The sequence below is a fragment of the Phocoena sinus genome, chromosome 11 (genome assembly GCF_008692025.1).
Source record: "Phocoena sinus isolate mPhoSin1 chromosome 11, mPhoSin1.pri, whole genome shotgun sequence".
In the NCBI taxonomy this organism is placed as follows: Eukaryota; Metazoa; Chordata; class Mammalia; order Artiodactyla; family Phocoenidae; genus Phocoena; species Phocoena sinus.
The window spans coordinates 1,140,627-1,163,855 of record NC_045773.1 but is presented as its reverse complement, the minus strand read 5'-3'; the positions used below and the strand labels follow the sequence as shown (position 1 = coordinate 1,163,855).

The following is a 23,229-nucleotide window of genomic DNA, read 5'->3' as shown; positions in this document are numbered from 1 at the left end:
ACGTGAGTGGGTCAGCACTCATTCATTACTCGCTGGCATTGAATAACTGCTCACATCCTGAAAATTCTAGTTTTGAGGAATCGAAAAAATCACTGTCGAGCCAGCATGTCAGAATAAGTGAAGCAGAAAATGCAAGGCTGTTGCATCAGTTTCTCCCCCAAAGCATTGCAGAGATCTCTGGTACAGCGAGGAAAAGCAGCTGACGGCCCCTGGCAGGCTCCATCCTCCCCTTCCTGTTCCTGGAAACAGGACCTCCCATGTTTAACTTGGCCCCCGGTTGCCCATACAGCCGCCCAGAGCAAGAACTACATTTCCCAGGCTTCCTCGCAGCTAGGTTTTCCCTGTGAGCCGTATGTGCAATATCCAGGTGTTCCCAGAGAGGGAATTCGTTTGTCCTCCTCTTCCCCCTTCCAGCCAGAATGTAGAATGTGAGTATATAAAGTGGTAGGGGTGAATTTAGGATGTGCTGTGAATATCGAAGTGGTAGGGTGGATAGGGAGTGCCCCGGAGGGTGTGCTGTCACTTCAGCCGTGGAGAGGATAGAGTGCAGGAGTCGAAGGGGCGGGTACAGGGTGCAGGGGCTGAGCCTTGTTGGACCTGGCATGTGGAAGGAGCCTGGGTCTCTGACACAGAGAAGACTTTCTGTCAGCCCTGGACCTCTCATGCTCATATTATTATATGAGAGAGAAATTTTGTTTGTTTGATTGATTTTATTCAGTTTTTCATTTAGAAAGTTTTAGATGTACAGGAAATTTGGGAAGATAGTTCAAAGAGTTCCCATATACTCCGCGTCCTGTTTGCCCTCTTGCTAACATCTCACGTTCGAATAGTGCGTTTGTTACGATGAATGAATGCTGAGACACTTCTATTAACTAAAGTGCATACTTTATTCAGGTTGTCTTAGTCTTTCCCCAGTGTCCTTTTTCTGTCCCAGAGCCACGTCCACGACACCACACTACATTTCAATCAAGTCTCCTTAAGTTCCTTGTGGCTGTGACAGTTTCTCAGACTTGCTTTTTAAAACATTTTTATTCTTAAAGCCATTTTTATCTGGGGACATATTTTTGAAGACAGGCTGAACCATGTCCAAACTAACACTGAGGCCGCCATCAACTTCATCTCACCCCACTTTCCATCCTCCTTTCGCACTGCTGGTCTCTAAGGATGCGCAAACTTACCCATACATGCTTCTGCTTATGCGTTTTGTACATGGTCTTCCTCGGCTTTCATCTGCCTGGTAAACTCCTACTCACCCTACGGTACTCCACTCAGACATCCTCTCCTCCAGAAGCCTGCTTGGACCCCCATCTCTCGCCAGCCAGGAGTCATTATATCCCTTCCTTGAGCCCATAGTAAAGTGTCCAAACCTCTGTTATACTTACCTCGTGGCACCATAATTATTTTCTCACATGAGGATCTCTAGAACTAGACTGGTTTTCTGGAAGTCAGGGACCATATTTTATTCATTTTTTGTATCCCTAAAAACAAATTTGTAAGAGGCACATAAAGATCTTTGGTGAATGATGAATGAGCTCAGATGATTTAATTACATGTATGCCCACAAATCCTAACCTTAAAAGTGTTTCCTTTTTTAAAAAATTTAACTTATTTTTTTATACAGCAGGTCTTATTAGTTATCTGTTTTATACATATTAGTGTATACATGTCAATCCAATCTCCCAATTTCATCCCACCACCACCACTACCACCTTTCCCACCCACCGCTTTCCCCTCTTGGTGTCCATACATTTTCTCTACATCTGTGTCTCTCTTTCTGCCCTGAAAACTGGTTCATCTGTACCATTTTTGTAGGTTCCACATACATACGTTAATATACGATATTTGTTTTTCTCTTTCTGACTTACTTCACTCTGTATGACAGTCTGTGTGTCCATCCATGTCTCTACAAGTGACCCAATCTCATTCCTTTTTATGGCTGAGTAATAGTCCATTGTATATATGTACCACACCTCCCTAATCCATTTGTCTGTCGATGGACATTTAGGTTGCTTCCGTGACCTGGCTATTGTAAATAGTGCTGCAGTGAACATCGGGGTGCATGTGTCTTTTTGAATTATGGTTTTCTCTGGGTGTATGCCCAGTAGTGGAATTGCTGGGTCATATGGTAATTCTATTTGTAGTTTTTTAAGGAACCTCCATATGGTTCTCCATGGTGGCTGTATAAATTTATATTCCCACCAACAGTGCAAGAGGGTTTCCCTTTTCTCCACACCCCTCTCCAGCATTTGTTGTGTGTAGATTTTCTGATGATAGCCCATTCTAACAGGTGAGAGGTGATACCTCAGTGTAGTTTTGATTTGCATTTCTCTAATGATTAGTGATGTTGAGCAGCTTTGCATGTGCCTCTTGCCCATCTCTATGTCTTCTTTGGAGAAATGTCTATTTAGGTCTTCTGCCCATTTTTTTTGGATTGGGTTGTTTGTTTTTTTAATATTGAGCTGGGCTTCTCTGGTGGTGCAGTGGTTAAGAATCCGCCTGCCAATGCAGGGGCCATGGTTTAAGCCCTGGTCCAGGAAGATCCCACATGTCATGGAGCCACTAAGCCCGTGTGCCACAAGTACTGAGCCTGTGATCTAGAGCCTGCAAGCCACAGCTACTGAGCCCATGTTGCTACAACTGCTGAAGCCCACGCACCTAGAGCCCTGCTCCGCAACAATAGAAGCCACCGCAGTGAGAAGCCCGCGCACTGCAACGAAGAAGAGCCCCCGCACGCCACAACTAGAGAAAGCCCCCGCACAGAAACAAAGACCCAGTGCAGCCAAAAATAAATAAATTAATTAAAAATACATTGAGCTATATGAGCTGTTTTTATATTTTGGAGATTAATCCTTTGTCCATTGATTCGTTTTGCAAATATTTTCTCCCCATTCTGAGGGTTATCTTTTTGTCTTGTTTATAGTTTCCTTTGCTGTGCAAAAGCTTTTACGTTTCATTAGGTCCCATTTGTTTATTTTTGTTTTCATTTCCATTACTCTAGGAGGTGGGTCAAAAAAGATCTTGCTGTGATTTATGTCAAAGAGTGTTCAACTTACGTTTTCTTCTAAGAGTTTTATAGTGTCCTGTCTTACTTTTAGGGCTTTTAATCCATTTTGAGTTTATTTTTGTGTATGGTGTTAGGGAGTGTTCTAATTTCTTTCTTTTACACATAGCTGTCCAGTTTTCCCAGCACCACTTATTGAAGAGACTATCTTTTCTTCTCTGTATATCCTTGCTCCTTTGTCATAGATTAGTCGACCCTAGGTGCGTGGGTTTATCTCTGGGCTTTCTATCCTGTTCCATTGATCTATCTTTCTGTTTTTGTGCCAGTACCATACTGTCTTGATTACTGTAGCTTTGTAGTATAGTCTGAAGTCAGGGAGCCTGATTCCTCCAGCTCCATTTTTTTCTTCTCAAGATTGATTGGGCTATTCAGGGTCTTTTGTGTTTCCATACAAATTGTGAAATTTTTTGTTCTAGTTCTGTGAAAAATGCCAGTGGTAGTTTGATAGGGATTGCATTGAATCTGTAGATTGCTTTGGGTAGTAGAGTCATTTTCACAATGTTGATTCTTCCAATCCAAGAACATGGTATATCTCTCCATCTATTTGTATCACCTTTAATTTCTTTCATCAGTGTCTTATAATTTTCTGCATACAGGTCTTCTGTCTCTTTAGGTAGGTTTACTCCTAGATATTTTATTCTTTTTGTTGCAGTGGTAAATGGGAGTGTTTTCTTGATTTCACTTTCAGATTTTTCATCATTAGTGTATAGGAATGCTAGAGATTTCTGTGCATTAATTTTGTATCCTGCAACTTTACCAAATTCATTGATTAGCTCTAGTAGTTTTCTGGTAGCATCTTTAGGATTCTCTATGTATAGTATCATGTCATCTGACAACAGTGACTTGTTTACTTCGTCTTTTCCGATTTGGATTCCTTTTATTTCCTTTTCTTCTCTGACTGCTGTGGCTAAAACTTCCAAAACTATATTGAATAAGAGTGGTGAGAGTGGGCAACCTTGTCTTGTTCCTGATCTTAGTGGAAATGCTTTCAGTTTTTCACCATTGAGGATGATGTTGGCTGTGGGTTTGTCATATATGGCCTTTATTATGTTGAGGAAAGTTCCCTCTGTGCCTACTTTCTGCAGGGTTTTTATCATAAATGGGTATTGAATTTTGTCGAAAGCTTTCTCTGCATCTATTGAGATGATCATATGGTTTTTCTCATTCAATTTGTTAATATGATGTATCACGTTGATTGATTTGCATTTATTGAAGAATCCTTGCATTCCTGGAATAAACCCCACTTGATCATGGTGTATGATCCTTTTAATGTGCTGTTGGATTCTGTTTGCTAGTATTTTGTTGAGGATTTTTGCATCTATGTTCATCAGTGATATTGGCCTGTAGTTTTCTTTCTTTGTGACATCCTTGTGTGGTTTTGGTATCAAGGTGATGGTGGCCTCGTAGAATGAGTTTGGGAGTGTTCCTCCCCCTGCTATATTTTGGAAGAGTTTGAGAAGGATAGGTGTTAGCTCTTTTTCTAAATGTTTGAGAGAATTCGCCTGTGAAGCCATCTGGTCCTGGGCTTTTGTTTGTTGGAAGATTTTTAATCACAGTTTCAATTTCAGTGCTTGTGATTGGTCTGTTCACATTTTCTACTTCTTCCTGATTCAGTCTTGGCAGGTTGTGCATTTCTAAGAATTTGTCCATTTCTTCCAGGTTGTCCATTTTATTGGCATAGAGTTGCTTGTAGTAGTCTCTTAGGATGCTTTGTGTTTCTGCAGTGGTCCGTTGTAACTTCTCCTTTTTCATTTCTAATTTTATTTTTATCTATTTATTTTTAAAATAAATTTATATTATTTTCATTTTTGGCTGCGTTGGGTCTTTGTTGCTGTGTGCGGGCTTTCTGTAGTTGTGGTGAGCGGGGGCTACTCTTCGTTGCAGTGCGTGGGCTTCTCATCACGGTGGCTTCTCTTGTTGCGGAGCACAGACTCTAGGTGCGCAGGCTTCAGTTGTTGTGGCAGGCAGGCCTCAGTAGTTGTGGCTCACAGACCCTACAGTGCCTGCCTCAGTAGTTGCAGTGCATGGGCTTAGTTGCTCCATGGCATGTGGGATCTTCCCAGACCAGGGCTTGAACCTGTGTCCCCTGCATTGGCAGGCGGATTCTTAACCTCTGCACCACCAGAGAAACCTCTCTAATTTTATTGATTTGAGTCCTCTCCCTCTTTTTATTGATGAGACTGGCTAAAGGTTTATCAATTATGTTTATCTTCTCAAAGAACCAACTTTTAGTTTTATTGATCTTTGCTGTTGTTTTCTTTGTTTCTGTTCCATTTATTTCTGCTCTGATCTTTATGATTTCTTTCCTTCTACTAACTTTGGGTTTTGTTTGTTCTTCTTTCTCTAGTTCCTTTAGGTATACAGTTAGATTGCTTATTTGAGATTTTTCTTGTTTCTTGAGGTAGGATTGTATTGCTGTAAACTTCTGTCTTAGAAATGCTTTTGCTGCATCCCACAGATTTTGGATTGTCGTGTTTTCGTTGTCATTTGTCTTTAGGTATTTTTTGAATCCCACTTTGATTTCTTCAGTGATAAGCTGGTTATTTAGTAACATATTGTTTAGTTTCTATGTGTGTTTTTTACGTTTCTTTCCCTGTAATTTATTTCTAATTTCATAGTGTTGTGGTCGGCAAAGATGCTTGATATGATTTCAGTTTTCTTAAATTTACCAAGGCTTGATTTGTAGCCCAAGATGTGATCTATCCTGGATAATGTTCCATGTGCACTTGAGAAGAAAGTGTAATCTGCTGATTTCGGATGGAATGTCCTATAAATATCAATTAAATCTTTCTGGTCTGTTGTGTCATTTAAAGCTTGTGTTTCCTTATAAATTTTCTGTCTGGATGATCTGTCCATTGGTGTAAGTAAGGTGTTAAAGTGCCCCACTATTAGTGTGTTACTATCGATTTCCTTTTTTTTTTTAAATTGTATTTATTTTGGCTGCGTTTTTTTGGATCTTTGTTGCTGCGTGCAGGCTTTCTCTAGTTGAGGCTCACGGGGGCTACTCTTCCTTTGGGTGTGCAGCCTTCTCATTTCATTGGCTTCTCTCGTTGCAGAGCACAGGCTCTAGGTGCGTGAGCGTCAGTAGTTGTGGCACACAGGCCCAGTTGCTCCGCGGCATGTGGGATCTTCCCAGACCAGGGATCGAACCCATGTCCCATGCATTCGAAGGAGGATTCTTAACCACTGTGCCACAAGGGAAGTCCGTCGATTTCCTCTTTTATAGCTGTTAGCAGTTGCCTTATGTATTGAGGTGCTCCTATGTTGGGTGCATATATATTTATAATTGTTATATCTTCTTGGATTGATCCCTTGATGATTATGTAGTGTCCTTCCTTGTCTCTTGTAACAGTCTTTATTTTAAAGTCTATTTTATCTGATGTGAGTATTGCTACTCCAGCTTTCTTTTGATTCCCATTTGCATGGAGTATCTTTTTCCATCCCCTCACTTTCAGTCTGTATGTGTCTCTCGGTCTGAAGCTGGTGTCTTGTAGACAGCGTATATATGGGTCTTGTTTTTGTACCCGTTCAGCGAGCCTGTGTCTTTTGGTTGGAGCATTTAATCCATTCACATTTAAGGTAATTATTGATAAGTATGTTCCTGTTACCATTTTCTTAATTGTTTTGGGTTTGTTTTTGTAGGCCCTTTTCTCCTCTTGTGTTTCCCACCTAGAGAAGTTCCTTTAGCAGTTGTTGTAGAGGTGGTTTGGTGGTGCTTAATTCACTTAGCTTTTGCTTGTCTGTAAAGCTTTTGATTTCTCCAGTGAATCTAAATGAGATCCTTGCCAGGTAGAGTACTCTTGGTTGTAGGTTCTTCCTTTTCATCACTTGAAATATATCGTGCCACTCCCTTCTGGCTTGTAGAGTTTCTGCTGAGAAATCAGCTGTTAACCTTATGGGAGTTCCCTCGTATGTTATTTGTCATTTCCTCCTTGTTGCTTTTAATAATTTTTCTTTGTGTTTAATTTTTGTCAGTTTGATTACTGTGTGTCTTGGTGTGTTTCTCCTTGGGTTTATCCTGCCTGGGACTTTCTGCACTTCCTGGTCTTGGGTGGCTCTTTCCTTTCCCATGTTAGGGAAGTTTTCAACTATAATCTCTTCAAATATTTTCTAGGGTTCTTTCTCTGTCTCTTCTCCTTCGGGGACCCCTATAATGCGAATGTTGGTGCGTTTAATGTTGCCCCAGAGGTTTCTTAGGCTGTCTTCATTTCTTTTCATTCTTTTTTCTTTAGTCTGTTCTGCAGCGGTGAATTTCACTCTTCTGTCTTCCAGGTCACTTATCCATTCTTCTGCCTCACTTATTCTGCTATTGATTCCTTCTAGTATAGTTTTCATTTCAGTTTTTGTATTGTTCATCTCTGTTTGTTTGTTCTTTAATGCTTCTAGGTCTTTGTTCAACATTTCTTGCATCTTCTCGATCTCTGCCTCCATTCTTTTTCTGAGGTCCTGGATCATCTTTGCTATCATTATTCTGAATTCTTCTTCTGGAAGGTTGCCTATCTCCACTTCATTTAGTTGTTTTTCTGGGGTTTTATCTCATTCCTTCATCTGGTACAGAGTCCTCTGCCTTTTCATCTTGTCTGTCTTTCTGTGAATGTGGTTTTCGTGCCACAGGCTGCAGGATTGTAGTTCTTCTTGCTTCTGCTGTCTGCCCTCTGGTGGATGAGGCTATCTAAGAGGCTTGTTCAAGCTTCCTGATGGGAGGGAGTGGTGGTGGGTAGAGCTGGCTGTTGCTCTGGTGGGCAGAGCTCAGTAAAACTTTAATCCACTTGTCTGCTGGTGGGTGGGGCTGGGTTCCCTCCCAGTTGGTTGTTTGGCCTGAGGCGACCCAACACTGGAGCCTACCTGGGCTCTTTGGTGGGTCTAATGGCGGACCCTGGGAGGGCTCCCGCCAAGGAGTACTTCACAGAATTTCTGCTGCCAGTGTCTTTGTCCCTGCAGTGAGCCATAGCTGCCCCCTGCCTCTGCAGGAGACCCTCCAACACTAGCAGGTAGGTCTGGTTCAGTCTCCCCTGGGGTCACTGCTCCTTCCCCTGGGTCCCGATGCGCACACTACTTCGTGTGTGCCCTCCAAGAGTGGAGTCTCTGTTTCCCCCGGTCCTGTCAGAGTCCTGCAATCAAACCCCAGCCTTCAAAGTCTGATTCTCTGGGAATTCCTCCTCCCATTGCCTGATCCCTAGCTTGGGAAGCCTGACGTGGGGCTCAGAACCTTCACTCCAGTGGGTGGACTTCTGTGATATAAGTGTTCTCTAGTTTGTGAGTCACCCACCCAGCAGTTATGGGATTTTATTTTATTGTGATTGTGCCCCTCCTACCATCTCATTGTGGCTTCTCCTTTGTCTTTGGATGTGGGTCTCTTTTTTGGTGAGTTCCAGCGTCTTCCTGTCGATGATTGTTCAGCAGTTAGTTGATTCTGGTGCTCTCGCAAGAGGGAGTGAGCGCATGTCCTTCTACTCCACCATCTTGAACCAGTCTCCTCAGTGTTTCCTTTTATAGTAAGACACCACTTGTGAATAGCACACCCATCCCTCCTGCAGAAATTCATTGAGCATCAGTGTAGTAGTACATAATTCATAAGCCAGGGACTGATTACATATTGCCCAAAAGCCTGCATTACAGTTTGCCAGGTCTCCTTTGCTGAGCCACCCTGCACGTGGGCTCCCTGCCCTGGTGCTGCGGTGACTGCAGAATGTTAAATCAATGCCCTTGTTCGTTGTTTCTGGCTCCTTTCAGCTCAGAGCCAGCGATCTGGGCGGTAGTGCTAGCAGTTTCCAGAAGGCGCTGGGGCATGCTCAGAGCATTTTCCTGCCCTGGAGCGCTGCAGAGTTCAGGGCTTTTCAGGCAAGCGAGTTCTATTCCAGTGGGTGTCATGTTTTGCTTTTCTTTCATTCTGTGCCAAATATCATAGCAACACTAACAACTCTGCAGGTGCGTTTTGTACTACTTTTGTACTAATGCTAATACTGGTATTAAAATGACTTTTTCTTCTCTAGAAATGTAATTTTTAGCATTTTCTAGGTTTCGACATGCAATGTATGTGACAAGTCTTGGAGCTGTCCCACATTAATGGCACTCAGCTGGGACTAAATGCTCCTTTACACAGTGGCTTCTGTGTTCTCAAATCTAGCCTGGGTTTTATTTCTGCAGAGATTTATCTTAGATATCCTTAACTTGTAAAAGTCCTAGAATTATACTCAAACAGTTCCACTGCCCAACTTTATCCACCAAGCTGTGGATTTTAAAATTGAATTGAGAACATGGATTCCATTCTCTGAGCGTGCAGTAATAAAGCACATAGAATACATATGTATGTATGTGCTTGTGTGCTCATTTTCTGTCTCCTTCAGACAGAATATAAGCTCCAGTAAGAGACCTTGTCTGTTTTATTCTGGCTGTGTCCCCGGCACTGGCATATAGGAAGTGCTCAGTAATTCTGCAGAGTGACTGAGTGGGCGGCATCTCTCCGCAGGTAGATGTCTTTGCTGCTTCAGCAGCTGCTCCGAGTCGGGGGCGCCTGCCTGGGGCCGGGACGCAGAGGCTGGTTCTCAGTGCTTGCCCCTCCTGTCCTCACTGCTGACCCCTCCTTTCCTGCTCAGGCATCTGGCACCTTTCTGACCCCCTGGCCTTCGCTGTCTCGGCTGCTACCCCACACTGCTCCCTCTGACGAGATTGTTTGTTTGTTTTTCTTTCCCTTTCTTCCACCTGTCCTTTCAGGGTAATTAGATTACTTTATCCATAAAACGGGCTCTTCAAAATGCAGTAACTATTTTGGAAAAGAATTAAGGTTATTTCCAAACACACTTTAAGATCTAACCAAGAAGGGAGCAAATCAGGACAGGGGCTTAGTTAAGCAGACAAGGAAGGGTGTTGGCATCCTATGTAATGATGTCGTCAGGGGGCAAGGAATTGCGAGAGAGTGAGGACAGAGGGAGAGAATGCAGTGGACACAGGGTCCCGCTAACAAGTGACTGAAGCCTGAACTGTGCACCAGGTGCTCTCCTAGACGCCGGGACAAGACAAAGTCCGTATTCTCACAGGATGTTCATCCTAGATCACTGCTGTCCAGAGGAAACAGGACGAAAATCACAAATGCAAGCCACATGTGGAAGTTAAACTTGTCTAGTAGGCACATTGACAGAGTAAAAAGACGTAAATGAAATTGATTTCAGTATTAAATTGTGGGTAACCCAATATATTGAGTTAATCCAAAATTTATTGTTTCAACATGTAATCAATATAAAAATCACTGGTGAGATCCTTTACCTTCTGTCTTTTTGCTAAGTCTTCAAAATCCAGTGTGTGTTTTACACTTGTAGCACTCCTCAGTTCAGACCCGCCGAACCCCAAGTGTTGCTAGAGGTTACCGTGCTGGACGGTGGTGTCCTAGACAGTAAACAAGTAAAGACAGAAAGATATACGAAGTATTAATGCATTTATAAGTACTATAATTTTAGTATTGAGTGCTGTGACCTATTATGAAGTACTCAGAATAGTGAGGGTGTTGTGAAGGGAACAGAAGGAAGGAGGTCGGGCGATAGAGGATCAGGGGCTACTTGGTTGGGAGAGGGCAGGGGGGCCTGTCTGGAGCTGACACCCGAGCAGAACCTGAGAGAGTGAGGGACAGTCCTGCTAATAAGGTTGGACAGCACAGGGCTTCCGGGGTGGAGGACCCACAGGAACAAAGGCCCTGAGTCAGGACCAGTGGGCGCGTTCGAAGTGGCGGGTGTGGAGGGGGCAACAGAAGGGTTAGATTGGGGGGGTGGTGCTCAGAGCTGTCGGGGTAGGGCCGGACCCGTGGAACCTTGCAGGCCAGGCAAGGAGCTTGTTTCTGGAGGATGTGAATCCGTGCTCCTGTTTCCTAGGTGCTCCCAGCTCTTCCATGTCAAAGGATGCTGTCTTAGGCCTTAACCCTTAAATGCAGCCGTGTGTGTGCCTTCTGTCAGTTTCCCTGAGGGTTTCTTTGTACAGCAACTGCCATGAATCCTCTGTGATTGGACATGGGGACACCTTGTCTGGGGTTTGAGAGCGTCACATGCCAACGCACCTGCTTAAAGGCATTTTCTCCCTGCAGGTGTCACAAGTCACCGTCATGCCCGCTGAATGTATCTATTCCACACATATCACGATCATGCTTTAAAAGGGTTATAAATGTGCCTCAGCCTTTCTCTAGGATCAGATGTTTGGAGAGGTTTTCCTCTTCCTTAACAGAGGAAGGCAGCTCTTGTCTGTGCTGCTGACCAGCTCAAGTCCCGGCACTCTGAACACACACTGGTGTTTGCAGCGCTGCCTAAGGGCAGAGCCTCCCCTCTGCCACCACCACGCCCCCTGCCCCTGCCCCCGGCTGTGCATCTGCGGCTCTGAGGCTGCAGCGCGCATCCCTGCAAGGCTGACTTTCTGCTGCAGCCCCTTCCGCTCTCCCTGTGGACCCCTCAGTATTTACAGATGTGTTCTCCCTTTCCCAGCCCCTTCCCTTGCAGCGCCCTTCCGCACCAGCCCCAGAAGCTCTGAGCTTGCCTGCTGGCCTCTGGGGTTGGGAGGCCGGGGTGCTGTTGTCACTTCCTCTGCTGAGCAGGTTCTGACCCGTGCTCAGGAGGCCGCCAAGTCATGCTTGTCACTCTCGGGAAGTGATTTAAGATCTTAACTGGACTACGCGCTCCCCCATCTGGGTTCCTGTTACAACAGGTGGGGGTGCTGCTGGCGATGTGAAAACAACTTCTTTTGACCTCAAAAAAGAAACTCTAAGTGTTACCACCCCTGTAATAGCTTTGCCTGACCGGTGGCTCCCTTCCGACCCAGGCTGCCCGGTGCCTGATCTGACCCAGCGGTGCTCCTTCACCGCTGCGCCGGGTAGGGGCTGCAGTGACGCCGCCGACTCTTCTGGGTTAATCTCTAAATCAGCTCAGGAGAGTTTTAACTTAGAGAGAGAACCACACGTTGTTTTCAGCATTTTTGAACTTGATCCTCGTGGTCGCTTCAGGTGCAAGGGTGTCTGGGAAATGTCTGGTGGTTGCCGTGAGCTGGCAGTCTTTGCACAAATGTGGGTATAAAACGTCCTGTGCATCACAGCTGCACAGTGGGTGAGCCAGGTGGTCTGAAAACTGAAACAAGTGTATTGGCTCGGCCAAAAGGTTCGTCGATTAGTGAATACGGTGTTCAATACAGTTCTTGGTGAAAATGAAAAATCTTTTATTTTTACTTAAAACCGAACGAATTTTTTTTTTTTTCTTCGGTACGCGGGCCTCTCACTGTTGTGGCCTCTCCCATTGCGGAGCACAGGCTCCGGACGCACAGGCTCAGCGGCCATGGCCCACGGGCCCAGCCGCTCAGCGGCATGTGGGATCTTCCCGGACCGGGGCACGAACCCGCGTCCCCTGCATCGGCAGGCGGACTCTCAACCACTGCGCCACCAGGGAAGCCCCCGAACGAATTTTTTTTTGCCAACCCAATACTTGTTTTCAGAGGGACACTCTGCCTTTTCAGTTACTTTGCCAAAGCGTTGAAATCCCAGCATCTGAGAGTCAGGAGGGACATGAGAGTCCTGGCTTTCTGGTGGTTTCTTTTTTTTACATCTAGATCTCTGACCCCTTTGTAATTTGTTCTTATGTATGGTGTGAGCTGCAGATCTGGTATCTTCTTTCAAACAACTAATCAGTTTCTTTGTTAAAAAGTCCTTTTTTGCCCCAATGACTTGAGACGCCACCTTTATCAAATGCCAAATTCCTACATGTGCCTGGCTCTATTTTTGGACTTTCTGTTCTTTTCCACGGATCCTTCAGTCATTTGTGCGCCGATACCACACTGTCTGAAAAGCTTGCTTCAGCGTCTGGTCAGGCGTTCTTGCCTGTCAGGCGTTCTTGCCTATCAGGCATTAAATTTGATTCTTGCATTTTTAAGGTTAAGAGCTTTCGTATCAGTTGTCTAACTTCACAAAGAAGCTTGTTGCTATTTTTGTTGGGATTGTTTAAACTTCATAAATTAATTTAAGGAAAACTTAATTTTACGATGATGCCATTCTAAGAACAAGGAATGTCTTTTCATTTGTTCACATCTATTTTCCGTGTCTTTCGAAGGTGTTTAATGTAGGTTTTGCATGTTTCTTATTAAGTTTATTCCTAAATATCTTATCTTCTTTGTTGTTATTATAAAAGGGATTTTATCTTCCTAATGTCCTCGGAGATATATATTTAAGGCTGTTGATTTCTGTGTGCTAATTTTATCTTTTGTGCATTTGCTTTATCGCAGGCTAGTGGTTATAATAAAATTAGTTCTATTCCACATTATTGGTTCATAATTAGAAATACATGAACAAAACAGATACCATCTCCCCAAGTCTTCTATGGCTAAACAATTAAACTGTCTATGTGCTAATTTTAGAGCCTGTCTTACAGTTTTTTGTTTTGTTTTGTTAAAAAAAATCAGCATTTTTCAACCTAAGAGCCACCTAAGGAACATTTTCAAGTAGAGATGCTGAGGCTCCCTCCCCTGTCCGAGGTTGCAGAGAATGTCAGGAAACGAGGGGAGTTCAGGTGGCACTCTGCTCCCTTGGTCAGAACCCACTGATTAAGACCCGGAATGTGAGGAGCTCAGATCCACGAGTCAGAGAGAGTGGGGCTGGGCTGAGTAATGGGTTCACCCGCTGCGTGAGTGATTGCATTTCCCCAGGAGAAGGAGGGAAGAACTACCTCTCAGCAGTGGGAATCGGGGCATCCACATGCAAGATGCAGAGACAGTTTGCATGAAAAGGGCAGCAGGCCCAGAGGCTGGGCAGAACTGAGCAGCAGCCGGGAGGCCAGGGCTCCCGAGGGTCAGAGGAGTGGGTACCTCGGAGTGAGCCCCAAAGGGGACGATGACAGTGACTGTAGACCCCCATGGTTACTTATTTATTTACAGGTTTGTGTTTGAACTTCAGGTGCAGAGGACTGGGCCGAGAGTACCCCTCATTTCATGCTACTTACCATGCCTGGTTTTTCTTCTTGCACTTTATTTACATTTTTCTTCTTTACTTATTATTCTATTGTTTGCTCTTTATTATTTTTATTACTTCTTTCTCTCATTTATCACTTTCTGTATCTCTGCATCCCTCTCCCGATTCTCCTTCCAAGCAAATACAACTTTTCTATTCTGAATATGTAGCTCATGATTGCAAACTATGTTTGGGGTGCCTGTGTTTTTAAGTACATATAAATGGAAGTGGGTTATAGATTTCTGTTTTTCACTTTGTTTACTAAGTGCTCTGCAGGTGCTTCTGTTACTTTGGGTGTGTCTGGCCATTGCTTTGAATTCTGCATAACCTTCTGTGATTGGTCCACTGCCCCAGCAACAGCGCTCAGGGAGCATGGATGGCTGCCCACAAAGGGTTGTGCTGCCCCCTCTGGAGCTGTGTGAGAATGGGACTGGGAGGTGCCGGCCGGGGGTGCGAGGCTGTCCACTCCCACCAGCCGGGTGCAGCTCTCCTGCAGCCCCTTCCTGAGCCCAGCCTTCTCTCGTTGCCAGGCTGACACAGGCTTGTACAGAGTGATGTGTCGATGTTATTTAGTTGTGCATTTCTCTGATTACTGATGATTTTGAGCATCTCTTTGATACACTTGTTAGCTTTTTGGTATTCTGTTTCTGTAAATCCCCTGTTTATACTCTCTGCCCACTTTTTTCCCTCTTAGGCCAGTTGACTTTTTCTTGTTGATTTTCAAGAGTTCCTTGTGCCTTTTATAAATTAATCCCTAATTTGTCTTTGGTAAATATCTCCACCTTGTCCTTGTCTTCCCCTGTTTGTCCTTGGTGTCCTTTGTCGAACGGAAATCCTTAATTTTGATGTAATCAGATTCTTTTTTTTTTTTGTCTTATGGTTTGTATTTTTAAAATTTGCTTTAAGATGCTTTCCCTACACCTAGGGTAACAAAGACATTCTCTGGTATTTTCTTTTAAAGTCTGTCTCTCACTGTTGGGTCTATAACTCGTGTGGTATTAGGTAGAAATTCAGCTTTATTTTCCAGTACTATTTACTAAACCCTCTGCCACCTCTAGTTCTTGCTCTATTGTGGAGAGAAATTGGTGATTCAACTACATTCATATCAGGGTTGAAAATATAATTAATTGTACTCAGTGTCCCTTAATTGAAGCCACTCATTCTGCTCTTTTGGTTCTTCTTAATGAATCCCTTTGTTTTAAAAGCTTCAAGCCCTTTTAGATGTTGAGAGGTTAACAGCTGGATCCTGGTAGACTAGGGTTGCCAGATTCAGCAATTAAAAATACAGGACGCAAAACAGTTCCATTTGAATTTCAGATACACAATGAGTAAAAACAGGAATTCTACTAAAAATTTAAAAATATTACGTGGGGGACTTCCCTGGTGGTGCAGTGGTTAAGAATCCGCCTGCCAACGCAGGGGACACGGGTTGGAGCCCTGGTCTGGGAGATCCCATTTTCCGCGGAGCAACTGGGCCCGTGCGCCACCACTCCTGAGGCTGCTCGTCTGTGAAATGGGGCTAATTGAAGAGCTCCCCCTTCCTAAGGTTGTGGTGAGCGTTACATAGGCCTGTAGACACAGAATATCAACCCGGAGCCTAAGCGGTGGGTGTCATCAGGCCTTACCATCCCTATTCGTGACTTAATTTCCATCCCCTGGGGGATGAGGTCCTGGGGACTCAGGAGAAACACAAGGTTATTTGCATGGTGTCTCCACAGAGTCTCCTGCAGGTGAAGAGGCTAGTCTTCTAGGCTCTGCATTTTATTCTATTTTATTTTATTGGCCGAACCACACAACTTGCGGGATCTTAGTTCCCTGACCAGGGATTGAACCCACGCCCTCGGCAGTGAAAGTGCGGAGTCCTAACCACTGGACCGCCAGGGAATTCCCTAGGATCTGCATTTTAGTCCTTCAAAAAAATAAGTGAATAAAATTCAACTAAATGCAGAGTTGGCTATCTCCATTTGCCATTAGACAATCTTATTAAGGGACAGGAATCCTAGGAATATGTCTGTATCTGTGTTTTGGAGATTGTTTGGTGCCACAGACTAAATGTTTGTGTCCCCCACACCACCACCACGCCCAAATTTGTATGTTGCAATCTATCTCCCAACGTGATGGTATTAGAAGCTGGGGCCAGGGACTTCCCTGGCCGTCCAGTGGTTAGGGCTCTGTGCTTCTACTGCAGGGCCCATGTGCCACAACTACTGAAGCCTGCACGCCTAGAGCCCATGCTCCACAGCAAGAGAAGCCACCTCAGTGAGAAGCCCGCACACCGCAACGAAGAGTAGCCCCCCGCTCGCCGCAACTAGAGAAAGCCTGCGCTCAGCAACAAAGACCCAATGCAGCCATAAATAAATAAATAAATAGGGAAAAAAAACAGGTCTTTGATTGCAAGCAACAGAAATCAAATCTGGCTGACTTAAGCCAAAAGGGCCTTTATTGGAGCCCTGTTGGATCCACTCACAGGATGCACCAGAGCCTGGAAGCTTGGAAACCACAGATCAGGGCCCACGACATGCAACAGGCATCCTGCAGCAGGAACTAACTCCTCCCCACCCCCCAGCTACCATGCCCAGAAAGCATAGGTGTGAGTGAGCTCTGCCTGTACCTTCCATCCCATGTCACTCTGTGCAAGGGTCTGGGAGCCTCCAGTGGCCTTCCTTGGGCCCTGGGCCAAACCGTCTGGAGGGAGGCACACATTTTGATTGACAGTGGCCCCAAGAATTTACACAGTGGTGGAGAATTCCTTAAAAGGAAATATAACTGTTGTTGGAAAAGAGAAAGTGTTGCTTGGTGGTCAAAAAACAAATTAGAGAAAACAGATGTCCACAGAGACCTCTTGTGGACTTGAAGGAAATGAGCGGGGGAAGGTCTGACACTGCCTGTGGCAGCATGTGGGTGAGGGACCCCAAGCATCATAATCCCTGGTTTCCAATTGCTTTTTATACCGGAAACACTAAGAATCCACTGGGAATGAAAGCAGGTGATGTAAATTGTACCCAAGATGCAAAAGGAGCAGCCTGGGCCCTGTTCTGTACTTGACCGCCAACTTGCTGTGCAACCTTGGGCAAGTCACCTCACCCCTCTGGTTTCAGTTGTTTCATCTACAGAATGGTGGCTTTAGAATGGATGATGTCTAGGACAGCTTTCAGTTGTAAAATCCTTCCTCAAGCTCACCAGTTTTGCTTGACGTACAGGGAAGTGTACATTTAACATTGTATACGGTCACACGATTTCCTAAGACACAGGTTCTCAGGCGTGTGGTATTTACAAAGGCAATTTGGAGAGGGAGTGTTGATGCTGTGTTACAAATAATAATAATAATAAAAGAATATAGCTCACACGTAAAGCATTTACTGTATGCCCAGCATTGTTCTCAGCATTTTAATGTGTCAGTTCATTTAGTCCTCACAGCCATTCTGTGAAGCAAGTAATATTACCACATTCCTTTTACTGATGAGGACACTGAGGCACAGAGAGGCTAAGTAACTTGCTCAAAGGCACAGAGCCTGAAAGTCCAAGAGCTGATTAAGACCCCAGGGTCTATGCCCATAACAAGCCTCTCTGACCAAAATCAGCCAGATGAAAACAGACGAGAAAATATGCTGTTGTTTAGAGATGCTGTGCACCGTGCCTCCCCGCAGACTGCCTTGAGTGTCTGGAAATGTCCATACCTGTGCACCGTGCCTCCCCCCAAATTGCCTCGAGTGTCTGGAAATGTCCATACATCTGCAGCGCTGTCTGCAGTTACTCAGCCGTCACTGGACTTTCCCTGCCTGAACGTAACCACGACCTCATTTGCCTTCAGAGGCCAACCTTCAGCACTAGGGGAGTGGCATCTATTTCCAGTGAAGTTGAAAAGACATTTTTAAAATAAAAATAGATGTGTGTTACCCACCACTGTTACTTGCTAGCGGAGTCCGTTTTACTTGTACTTAGAATGACCCTGACGGAATATTTTTCGGTGTGTATAACCTTAACTGCTCCATTAACCAGATTAGTCAGTGGAAGCATTTCTCCTTTACTGCTGAGTGCAAATCTCATTACAGTGATTGGGCCCGGTTACTAATTGCTGACATTGTGGACTTGCCAAACGCATTTAAAGGGGGTGGCATGTGGATGGGAACCTGCGTTTTCATCTTTGTGGATCTGATTGGACTTAATGGCCTTTCCCAGTAGGCCTGGCCCTGGTGCTTAAATATATAGCAAAAATAGCCCTCCTCAGATGACTTTCTGAGAATGACCTTGGAGACCCTCTGTGCCGACCGTTATTCTGACCCACAGGAGGCTGAAGCCTAGCAGCAAGGTCTCGGGCTGGCGTGGGAGGAGCCTGAACCAGGACGCGCTGTCGGCAGGTAGAGGCCGAGCGCCTCCACCCCGGGGCTCCTCCCTGGGCGTCCCTGACTCACTCACGGCCACACCACTGACGTTGTAGCTTCGCCGTGTCTGTGGACCACATGCTCTGTATTTACTTCACTGTCTTTCTTTACATTAACTGGTGTTAAACTTCATTTATTTTAAAGGTTTCTTTAAATAGAAAATGAACTCTTGCCACAAATTTAAGGTAACCCTACAAATAAATGAATGAAGACAAAGCCAAGTGGTTAACTTCTAGGGACGCGTGGTTGCCTTTATCAGAAAGGGAGATGAGTGAGCCTTTACGGATGCATAAAAACCTAACGAAGAGTTTTCCTCAGAAAGATGCAGGCACTGAAGGGGATTTTCCCATGATGCAGCTGAGTGGCACTCAACCCCTGCCTGTGAGCACCTGCATCCATCCTCCCCAGAAACCTCGGCCCACATGGCAGTCTGTAGGAGAGGAAAGGACATGGGGTGCGGACAGATGGGGTTCAGGGGCTGCTTCTGCCTCCCAACATGTGGGCCGTGGCCAAGGAAAGGCAGTGCAGTTTCTTCAGCTGTCAAATTCCCCCTTTTAATTGAACCCCCTGTTTTGATTCCAGTGGATGTAACTGCTGTGGGAACCACACTAAAAGGATTAGAATTCCACTGTTTTGTCTTTCCTGCAGAACTCTCAGTGGTCAGGGAAAGCCAGGGATGTGCCTTGAGCGCCGTGCCGCCCTGCCGGTGTAGCCACCCTCAGTGTCCTCGGCAAGAGTCCGTGGAGGCGGAGTCACCTCAGGAGTTTCTCTGCACCCACACGCGTCTTAGGACTTCCACGTGCATTTAACACCCAGCAGCCCTTTCTCAACCATGGCCGTTAGTGGCCCCAAGTCTCCTATGCAGGAAGAATTGATGAAGAAGGAGCTTAAGACTTTATGGGAAAAGTAAAGAAGGGGGGCCAAGGCAGAAACGATGTTAGGGAATTTTAAACACACTTCAATAAGGCAGAACAACAGAATCAATATACTCTGTCATAGTAGCCCTAGGATTTTTTTTTTTTTAAATGACCTTTTTAGCTACAGCTTTGGGTACATCCTATTAACCTGTTCGTTGTCATCTGTAAATTCTTTTTTGTAGATAGTGTATACACTACAGTGTTCCCTTTTCCTTCCTCCATCCAAATTTTCAGTGATTTTTAAAAAACGTTTACACTTGGAACTGTTGAATCCCACCTCCCAGGTCCCGCAGTGATGCCGGAGAAAGAAACCTGTGAGTGTGGAAGAAGGCACATGTAATGGGGGACCTGCTATGTCACGAGTCACCCCAGGACTTAGGGCTTCAAACAGCCACCATCTATTCAGCTTATGATTCTGGGGGCTGGACTCAGCCAGTGGCGGTGGATGTTGGTCCCGGCCAGGCTCCCTCAGGCACTGTGGGCAGCAGCAGGTGAGCAGGGCACAGCTGCTTCTGGACAGGCTGCTTGTGAGCTGCGGAGCCTCTGTTTTCTCCACGTGTTCATTCTCCCTGCGCCTTGATAGTGGCTCTATCGAGCTGTCCAGGCGGGTTGACACAGCAGAGGGAAGGGAGAGGAAGCATGGCAGGTCTCTTGCAGTGGCTTGGAACAGGCTTAGAATGAGCACAGCATCATTTCCACCACATTCTATTGGCCAGAGCAAGTCGTGGAGCCAGTCCAGATTCAAGGCAGGGGATCTGGACTCCATCTCTCCATGGGAAGAGCTGCACAGTCACAAATGCAGATGGCGTAGGGAGTGAGTGGCCCTTCACAGGGGCTGTTGATGCAACAAACCTCGACACCTGCTGAGCAGCAGTTTCACGGGCCCTGTCCTCACCGCCCACGCCCAGCAGCTGGTTCTGCCTCTTTAAGGAGCCACTAGAAATTCAGTTACTCTCACTGGCGTTTGGTGCCCTTGCATCTTAGCTCCTCCCTTCTTCCTCATAGATGTTTCCGGCATTTCCCACTCTCCTCAGACCTCAGAGTGGGTCTGGAAGGTCACTCGAGCACCTGCAGGGAGGTTACCCCTGGGGACAGGAGTGGGAAGGAGACTCACCATTCACTGATTACTTTTTGGTTCTCGCTGGCATTTTTCACACATGCACATATATTACCTTAACTTAGAAATCGTGAGGTTTTATTGTACCGGGCGCTGTGCTAAGTACTTGACCTGCGCTGTTCTATTCAGCCCTGTGAACTAGAAAGTAATCGTAATTATCCTCACTTTGTGGAGGCATAAAGAGGGTAAACCACCCGCCCAAGATCATGTCGCTGAAGTCAGCACAGCTGGGCTCTGCATCCAGGCTGTCTGGCCCCCGTCCGGCCCCCAAACCCATCGACTTCACCACTGTGCTCTTCTGCCCCTTCTTCACAGAAAATATCCTGAGACGGTTGTCTCCACTCGCTGCCTCACTCCCTTTCACTCACTTCATAATGCAGTTCGGGCTGTCTTCTGCCCTGATGAACCATGAACTGGGTTATCTCCAAGGTCACATGTGACCTCCCTGTCATCAAATCTATTGTGCACACCTCAGTCCTCTTGATTGATTTCTGGACAGTAGTATTAGACTCTGTTGGTCCTTTTTTCTTACCATATGCTGTACCTTTGGATTCTGAGATCACACCCTCCAGATCATCTTCCTCTGTCTCCATCACCTTTGCAAACTCCCCTCCCCCTCCCCTCCCCTCCCCCTCCCCCCTTTTCCTTCCCCTTCCCCTCCCCCTCCTCCACATTTCTTGGACAAGTTACTCCATTCTCATGACCTCAATTACCAATTATTTCCAAATGCCTGAGTCTCATTCTGCACCTGCCCATCAGGCCTCTCCTTGGATGTCTCAGAGAACTCAAAATGTCTAGAATTACATGTCACCCCACCATCAACACCTACTCCCCCTCCTTTATGTTCCAACCCAGTAAAATAGACCAGAAACCTTAGGATTGGAGTTTTGGGAGGTGGGCATGGCAGAGGGGCTGGCAGATGGGCACATACATGCACCACCTGAAATAAAAACCCCAAGAGATGGGTTCAAAGGCAGAATGGAGGTGACAGAGGAAAGAATTAGTGAACTGGAGGATAGGACACTAGAAATTACCCACTCTGGACAACAGAGAGGAAACAGACTGGAAAAAAGTGAGCAGACCCTCAGGGACCTATGGAAATATAATGAAAGATCTAACATTTGTATCATCAGAGTCCCAAAGAGAGAGGAGAAAAGATGGTGGGGCTGAAAAAGGAACAGAAGAAATAATGGCTGAAAATGTCCTAGATTTGGCAAGAGACATAAAGCTATGAATCCAAGAAGGTGAACAAACCTCAGATGGTATATACTCTAAGAAATCCATGCCAAGACACATCATCATCAAACTTCTGAGAACTGAAGTCAAAGAAAAATCTTGAAAGCAGCAAGAGAGAAATGACATGGTGCCTGTAAGAGAAAAACAATTTGAATGACAGTGGATATCTGTTCAGATTCCATGAGGCCATAAGAGAGTGGCAAGACCTGTTTCAAGTCCTGAAAGAAAAGAACTATTAACCAGAATCCTATATCCAGCAAACATATCCTTCAGGAATGAAGGGGAAATCAAGACATTCTCAAATGAAGGAAAATAAAGAGAATTTTTTTCCAGCAGACCTACCCTCAAAAAATGGCTCAAGTAAGTTCTCCAAACAGAAAGAAAATGATAAATTGATCCTTGGAATACCAGGAAGGAAAAAAAGAACATGGTGAGCAAAAATACATGGAAATAAAATAGGTTTTACTTTTCCTCTCGAGTTTTCTAAATTATATCTGATGGTCAAAGCAAAACTTATAACACAGTCTGATCTGTTTCTCAGAGTACATAGAGGAACTATTTGACAAATGTAGTATAAATGGGGGAGAGTGAAGGGACATAAGGAGATGTTAGGTTTTTGTAGTTCACTAGAACTGGTAAAATGATATCAGTGAACATGATATATGTGTACATATATGTATATATATGTAATATACATGCAATATATGCTCTCTCTCTATATTTGCAGTACTAGAGCAACCACTGAAAGTCTATACAAAGAAATACACTCAAACACAGTACAGATAAATAAAAATGTATAGAATTATAAAACGACCCTGTTCCAGTAACCCACAGGAAGGCAAGAAAAATAAAACAGAAAAAGGAAAAAGAGAAATAACAGAAAACAAATAAAATGGTGGACTTAAGCCCTAACTTAACAATCGTTACAGTAAATGTTCTAAATATACCAATTAAAAGACAGAGGTTGGCAGAATTAATTTTTTTTAAATGAACCAACTATATGTTGCCTACAAGAAACGCCAAATATGATGATAGTCTATATGGAAAATCCCAAGAAGCTGCAAAAACGAACAACAGCAACAGACACCCTCCTACTAAGTGAGTTCAGCAAGGTCAGAGGATACAAGATGAACCTACAAAAATCAGTTGTCTTTCCACGCACTGGAAGTGAACACATGGAAACCGAGGTTAAAATTACATGACAGTTACAATTATTTGAAAAAAGAAAGATGTAAATGTGACAAAAGATGTATAAAACGTGTATACTAAAAACTATACGACACCGAGGGAACTCAAAGAAGACCTGAGTAAATGGAGTGACATACCAAGAAGAATCGACATAGTAACAATGTCATCAGCATAATTGATGTGCATGTTTAACACAATTCCTATCAAAATCCTACCAAGACTCTTTATAGATATAGACAAGCTTATTCTAAAATTTATATTGAAAGGTGAAGGAACTAGAAGAGCTAAAAAATGTATAAAATAAGCATAAAGTGGGAGGAACCAGTTTATCCAATTTTAAGATTTCTTAGATTGCTACAATAATG

General features: G+C 44.7%; 1 protein-coding gene across 1 annotated transcript in view; it reads left to right on the top strand.

Moving 5' to 3' along the window:
• The first annotated feature begins 361 nt into the window (after positions 1 to 361).
• MGLL (monoglyceride lipase) overlaps positions 362 to 23,229 on the top strand; it is a 129,921-nt gene continuing 107,053 nt past the window's right edge. The window contains exon 1 of the mRNA XM_032649615.1: positions 362 to 428. The gene's annotated coding sequence lies outside the window, so the exon portion shown is untranslated. The remainder of the gene's footprint in view (positions 429 to 23,229) is intronic.